Genomic DNA, 7,847 nt, shown 5'->3' with positions numbered 1-7,847 from the left:
CCGTGAAGAGGTAGAGCAGCTCTTGGCAGCAGGCTTCATAGAAGAAGTCAAGTACCGCGATGGCTATCTAATGTAGTCCTCGGGAAGAAATCTAATGGGAGCTGGAGGATGTGTTGACTACACTAGTCTCAATCGTGCATTCCCGAAAGACTGCTATCCCCTCCCGAGGATCGACCAGTTGGTCGATGCGACCGCCGGGCATGCTCACCTTTCATTCATGGACGCCTTCTCCGGCTACAACCAGATCAGGATGGCGCCCGAGGACCAAGAGCACACGGCCTTCCTCTCTGATCTAGGGGTGTATTTCTACAAAGTTATGTCGTTCAGGCTGAAGAATGCGGGTGCTACCTATCAGAGAGCCGTGAATAAGATGTTCGCCCAACAGATCGGGCGGAACATAGAAGTTTACGTCGATGACATGATCGTGAAGAGCCGTACGATGGTGGACCACTTGACCGACTTGGCCGAAACGTTCGCCACGTTGCGAAGATACGGGCTGCGACTCAACCCTGCAAAGTGTGCTTTTGGCGTCAGCTCGGGAAAATTCCTCAGGTTCATCGTCCACGAGAGGGGAATTGATGCCAACCCAGAAAAGGTCCAGGCGATCATCGGTATGCAAACCCCTCGGATAATCGCGGACTTGCAACGACTTAACGGGAGGCTCTCCTCCCTATCCTGGTTTCTATCCAAATCGGGTGATCGTTGTCTCCCCTTCTTTCGGGCCTTAAAAAACCTGAGGAACTTTCAATGGACGGCAGAATGCGAGGAAGCCTTCGCACATGTAAAACAACACCTGGCCTCCCTCCCCCACCTTGCCTCAGTCTCTTCGGGGGAGAAGCTCAGTGTCTACCTGGCCGCCTCCGGTACGTTGTTAGCTTCGTCTTGACTAAAGAAGCTACCAGTGAGCAACTACTGGTCTACTACATCAACCATGTCCTAAGCGGGCCTGAGGAGCGGTACCCGCTAATTGAAAGACCTATTTTGGCGCTCGTGCTGACAGCTCGAAAGCTGCACCCCTACTTCCAAGCCCATCCGATTAAGGTAATCACCGACCAACCACTCTGGTAGGTTTTATCTAAATTTGATGTTGCAGGTCGGCTCCTCAAGTGGTCGGTAGAGCTTTGAGAATTCGACATACACTATGTGCTGAGGACTGCCATAAAAGCCCAGTCGGTAGCCGACTTCATCTCAGAGTTGGCTCAGATTGAGGACGAGGGTTTTGGGCAGCTTGGGGAGATATGGGTCCTGCACATGGACGGATTGGCTACCTCGAGTGGCGCGGGCGCGGGAGTGGTGTTATCAGCCCCCGACGGACGTTTGTTCGAACGTTCCCTCCGCTTCGGGTTTCAAGCTACCAACAACGAAGCCGAATATGAGGCACTCCTGGCGAGACTCAGACTGGCCCTCGAGATGTAGGTGAATGCCATTCACGTCCTCACCAATTTGTAGCTGGTGGCCGAGCAACTCAGCGGCGAATACGAGGCTAGGGAACCTACCATGGCAAAAAACTTGGCAGAGGTAAAAAGCCGAGCCTCCGACTTCTCTCGCTTTACGATATCTAAGGTGCCGAGGAGTCAAAACTGGCCTCAAGGTCGGACCCCGAAGTCCAGCCCGAGATCGAAGAGATTCCTTTCCGAGCTATCTCGATCTCGGTCGTGTCTTCAGCCGACGCGCATACCACATGGGTGCAGGAGATGCTGCGCTTCAAGCGTGACGGAATTCTTCCCACCGACGAGGCTGCGGCTCGGCGCATCCGCCAAATGCAGGCATGGTACTCCGAGGTGAACGGACGGCTCTACAAGCGGTCCTTCTCACATCCTCTACTGCGATGACTCAGGACTGAAGTGTTGAATCTCGGATTTTGATGATGAAGTCAATTGTCATTTGTTATCTAATCTATGTGTTGAGATAAGTGTGCAGGATTAACTACGATGAGAGTAAGACAAGCAGCAGGAGTTGCGCCGGAGTCAAGATCATGATCACGTTGGGAGTTCGAGAGTTCGACGGAAGTTCGGACGGTCGTCGGAGGTTCAGAGAGAACAGATCCGAGAAGTCCAGAAGCTTGCCAAGCGAAGCTCGTCGGAACTCGCCAAGTGGATCGTCGCAAAGTCCAGGAGTATGCCGGATGTCCGCAGAAGGATCACCGAAGGTTATCGGTTGATCGACGGAAGTTGGCCGGAAACTCGCCGGAAGAAGCGATTGACGCATCGGAGCAAAGCTGCAGAAGTTGTCTTAGAGATATTCGTAGTTAGCACGATGATTAAGCATGAAAATGGGAGGTGATCCCATTAGCTTAATCTTGGGGCAATTGGGCCCCTGAAAAGATTCAAAGTGGGTCGAATGGAGTGAACCATTCGGACCCTGATTGCACCAGGAGGTGCAACCGCCCCAGCCAGGAGGTGCAACCGCCTGGGCTGTGGGGTTGAGAGGTGCAACCGCCCCAGCCAGGAGGTGCAACCGCCCCAGCCAGGAGGTGCAACCGCCAGGGTTGCAAGGCTGGGAGGTGCAACCGCTCCAGCCAAGAGGTTGCACCGCCAGAGCTCAAGTTCCGAGCTCTGCCAGGCGATGCAACCACCGAGCTCAGTCTTCGAGCTCTGGCAGAGTGGTGCATCAGCCTGAGCTCAGTCTCGAGCTTTGCCAGGTGATGCATTCACCAAGCTCAGTCTTAGAGCTCTGGCAGAATGGTGCATCAGCTTGAGCTCAGTTTGGAGCTCTGCCAAGTGATGCAACCACCAAGCTCAAATTTCGAGCTCTGCCAGGTGATGCAACCACCAAGCTCAGTCTTCGAGCTCTGCCAGGTGATGCAACCATCGAGCTCAGTCTTCGAGCTCTGGCAGAGAGAAGCAATCGGCAGAGCTCAGTCTTCGAGCTCTGCCAGGCGGTGCCACCTCTCCAGTCGAGAGGTGCAACCGCCTGATCCCAGAATTCTGGGATTTGATCGATTTGATCGTTTTGAGCTCGAATTTTGAATTGGGTTGGGGGCCTATAAATACCCCACCCATTCAGCACTGAAAAGATACAGACCAATACCGAAATCTTGATCTTTTCTGTGATTCTAAGAGCTCAAAAGTGTTGTAAAGCCTTTAAGTCTCCTCCTTCTGTTCTTCAAGTTTTCAATTGTAAAGAGAGGAGAGAAAGGTCTGTAAAGGTTGTCTCCTAAGCCTGTCAAAAGGAGAAGAAATTGTAAGAGGGAAGTTTGGCCTTCGCCCATTGAAGGAAGGCACCTAGTTGACGTCGGCAACCTCATCGGTGGAGGAAGCCAAAAGTGGAGTAGGTCAAGGCTGACCGAACCACTCTAAATCTCTGGTTTGCGTTTAATTTCGAGTACTTTATCATTACTGCAAACCTCCCTCATCACTACTGCTCTCTGCGCTTTCACGAACAAGTTCTAAGAGCTGTTCTTCCAAATCTGCATTCAGACGTAACTTCATATTTTCATACATTACAGCTTACGTTTACGTTTGATTCTGCAAAACTGTTTTCCGCGCTTTTACGAACGAGCTTCCTTGCAGTTTACGCTTACATTTTAATCCTATTAATAACAGCAATCTGTCCTCTACGATTTTAAGAACGAGTTTCAACATTTAGACGTAAAACTGCATTCAGACGTAAATCGGCTTTCCTCGCTCAATCATCAGATTTCAGTTCACGTTTACGTCTTGATTTCAACTGCATACTGCCTTCTGTGAGTATACAAACAAGTTTCAAAGTTTAGACGTAAATCTGCGTCTAGACGTAAAACTGCGTTTAGACGTAAATCTGCGTTTAGACGTAAAACTGCGTTTGGACGTAAATCTACGTTTAGACGTAAAACTGCGTTTAAACGTAAAACTGCGTTTAGACGTAAAACTGCGTTTAGACGTAAAACTGCGTTTAGACGTAAATCTGCGTTTAGACGTAAATCTGCATTTAGACGTAAATCTGAGTTTAAACGCAAAACTGCGCTTAGACGCAAAACTGCGCTTAAACGCAATCTGCACTTAGACGCAAACTGCACTTAGATACAAACTGAGAATTTGCTTTTGCATCACAATAGTTTTTGAACGAACGCAGCTTTTGGTTTTTAAATTATTATAAGATTTCCGCTGCACTAATTCACCCCCCCCCTCTTAGTGCTCTCGATCCTAACAATTGGTATCAGAGCAAGGTTAACTCTCTAAAGGATTAAAACCCAAGAGAGATGGCATACGCCGGAAACCAAGAGGGGCATTCGATTACACGTCCACCCATGTTCAGTGGAACAGACTACACTTACTGGAAGACCCGAATGAGGATCTTTCTTATTTCTATGGATTTTGAACTATGGAACCTTGTTGAAAATGGATTTTCAAAATCTTCTCTTCCAATGATCGATTGGAACGATTTGGAGAAGAAGGCTTTCGCTCTTAATGCAAAGGCTATGAATGCCTTATTTTGCGCACTAGATAAAAACGAATTTAATCGTGTTTCAACTTGCGAAACTGCTTTTGATATTTGGCACACACTTGAAGTGACCCACGAGGGCACAAGTAGAGTGAAAGAGTCAAAAATCAATCTGTTGCTGCATTCTTTTGAACTTTTCCGAATGAAACCGAGTGAAACCATTGGCGACATGTTTACCCGTTTCACGGATGTCGTCAACGGTCTAAAAGGACTCGGAAAGAGTTTTTCGGATTTTGAGCTTGTTAATAAGATACTAAGATCCCTTCCTAAGAGTTGGGATCCTAAAGTCACCGCCATTCAAGAGGCAAAAGATCTGCGAAATTTCCCTCTTGAAGAACTAATCGGGTCATTAATGACCTACGAAATGACATGCAAAGCTCATGAAGAGCAAGAAGACATCCTTCCAAAAAACAGGAAGGATATGGCACTTAAAACTTCTGAATGCCACTTGAGAGAAAACTCAAGTGATAAGGACTGTGATGATGACTTGGCACTTTTGACAAGAAAGTTTAAAAAGTTCTTCAAAAGAAACAAGTTTAAAAACGATGTGAAAAATAAACTTGAACCTAAGAAGGACCAAGTAATCTGCTATGAATGTAAAAAGCCGGGACATTACAAAAGTGATTGTCCCCAAGTCAAGAAAAGAACAACAAAGAAGAAGGCGCTCCAAGCAACATGGGATGATTCGAGCGCATCTGAGGAAGAAGAATCCAACACCGAGCAAGTTGCTCATTACGCCTTTATGGCTATCGAAGAGGAGGTAACGAATTTATTAGATGCTGATTTATCTTTCGATGAATTATTAAATGCCTTCCATGATTTATTTGATGAATGCAAAGTTATAAATAGAAAATACAAGTTGCTAAAAAAGGTACATGATAATCTTACTTGTGAGTTTGATAAATTAAAAGTCGAACATCATGATAGTTTAAAGTCATGTATCAAATGTCATGATTTAGAAACTATACAAAAAGAAAACTTGCTACTTAAGGACACCTTGAAGAAATTCGAGGTTGGTAGCAAGTCATTAAACATGATCCTTACAAACAAGGGTCATGCTCCCAAAAGAAGTGGGATTGGATTTGTGAGGAGTCCTCACCGAAATCCAACTACCTTTGTAAGAGGTCCCATCTTACACGTTCAACACCAAACCAAGTGCAACTTTTGTTGCAAATCTGGACACAAGACACATTGTTGTCCATTCAAGAAAACAAGACCAAACAAATTAGTTTGGGTTCCTAAAGGAACTATGATAAACTCTATGCAACATGATAGAAAATATAGATCTGTTTATGAGGCACCCAAAAGCAAATGGGTTCCTAAAGATCATCCGTTCCTATAAAAACATTAAAAGTCTAGGCCGGAGCAAGAAATAATGTTCTGCTCCTTAACTCTCAATGATCATAAACCAAGAATCAAAAAGGAACTCGCAACGCTTAAGTAACAAGTGGAAACTATGAAATCACAAATACGATACGATTAGAAACTTATGATATCCAAATTCACATACCCCCCTGATCTTCAAAACCTGTTCATCTACGAATTAATTCTTGTAGAAACTAAGCATGTCATGATCTTAAAAGAGACACCAAACAAACATTCGTATGCACGTTAAAAGATCTATCCTACAAAGAGCTTCTTCCTTAAATAAAAACTCATACGAAATCATGTAACAAACATAAATTGCTCTGAAACTCTCCTCAAGGCAAATTCTCCCAAATCAAATCATCCTAAGTACTCACCTGCTGCAGGCGGTGGCACCTCTCCAGCTGGCGGTTGCACCTCCAGCCATCACGGGTTGCCAGAGGTTGCACCGCTCCAGCCAGAGGTGCAACCGCCAGCAGCTCTGCCCCTTAAAATCACGCTAGGGCCGGCTAAGAAACCGACCCCAACTCACCCCCATTTCCTCTTCTACTCTTCCAAGTCTCCTCCATTCCCACTTCACTCCTCTAAAGCCTTCCAAATACCTCCCATTTCGGAGCAAAACATCAAGAATCAAGAATCCTTCCTTCTCTTGAAGATTTCACAAAGGTACTCTCTAAGAAGCTCTTAAATTCTGTTTTGTTCTTCATTTACTTTAAGCTCATCATCATCCCTTTAAAACAGCAGTAGTAATGGGATCTAGAAGATCCTCAAGGGACAAGGGAAAGAGGAGAGTAGTAGAAGAATTTGATTTCACTCTTTTTGATTCCAAAAACCATGCTGAAAAATTTCTCTCCTTCGAACTAAGAAGCATCAATAAAGGAAAATACGTAGATCTGAATGAACTAAGAGATGTAGAGACTATCCATTGGTTTGCAAACCTTAATCTACTTCCCATTTTGCAGATCAACGAACCCATTTATCCTAGACTAGTTAGATTGTTTTATAACAACATGCAAAAAGATGATGAAGAAAGGATATCAACCTATCTCTTAGGACAACACATTTCAATCACTGATAGATTCATTTGTGATATGATAGGTATTCCCATGAAAAGCATAGGACTTTACTTCAAAGGATCATGGGATGAAAAAACTATTGAAACATCCTACGTTGAAGCCTTAGGAACAATCCTTGCCAATCCTAACGTAGAATCTATTCCTAAAAGTTGTGAACATCTAATGCCCTTTAACACTAAGATACTTCATCATATCATGACTAGTATAATTCTTCCTAAGCAATACCATCATGATGAAGTGAGTCAATTGGAATTAGGAATTATGTACCTAATTATGAAAGAACGTGACATTTGTCTTGGCTATCTGATCCAACAAAACATGTTGGAATTATCTACGAAAGATATGATGCTCCCATATGGTGGAATTATTACTAGAATAATGAAAGCTTACGACATTCAAATACCACCAGAAGAAGAAGTAATGAAATCAGATAGATACAGCATAATAAACAAAAATCTACTTCACCGACTGAGATGTCACTATAGAAACGGTAACTGGGTTAGAATGCCTAGAAGAACTGATCCCCCTCAGCTTGAACCTGAACCAGAGCCGGAAACCCCAGTGTTTAGGAGTACCCACTCTCCTCCGATCTGTCCCTTTGAGGAAACACATCCGGTTGAGCAAACTCACACATCATCCATCGAAGATATCGGGATTCGGATGGACCGATTTGAGCAACGACAAGAACGGCTTGAACTTCGACAAGATCAAATCCTAACCGAGCTACAACAAATCCATCGACAATTTGACTCTTTATTTAGGCACTTTAATCTTCCACCTCATGAATAAGCTTGTATAAACATCTGATGTTTTTGATATGACATGTTGTAAACTCCTTATGTTATTCATGAAGGACTTTGTCTTTATGGTTACCTGATATGCTGTACATATACCCTGATATGGTTATCTTTATCTATGTAAGCATATTTGCAAACATCTCTTGTTGTTTATCTCGTCTTTTTTACTGAAACTAAAAAGGTTTAA

The sequence above is a fragment of the Musa acuminata genome, chromosome BXJ2-10 (assembly GCF_036884655.1).
Source record: "Musa acuminata AAA Group cultivar baxijiao chromosome BXJ2-10, Cavendish_Baxijiao_AAA, whole genome shotgun sequence".
Classification (NCBI taxonomy): Eukaryota; Viridiplantae; Streptophyta; class Magnoliopsida; order Zingiberales; family Musaceae; genus Musa; species Musa acuminata.
This window is presented reverse-complemented; position numbering follows the sequence as displayed.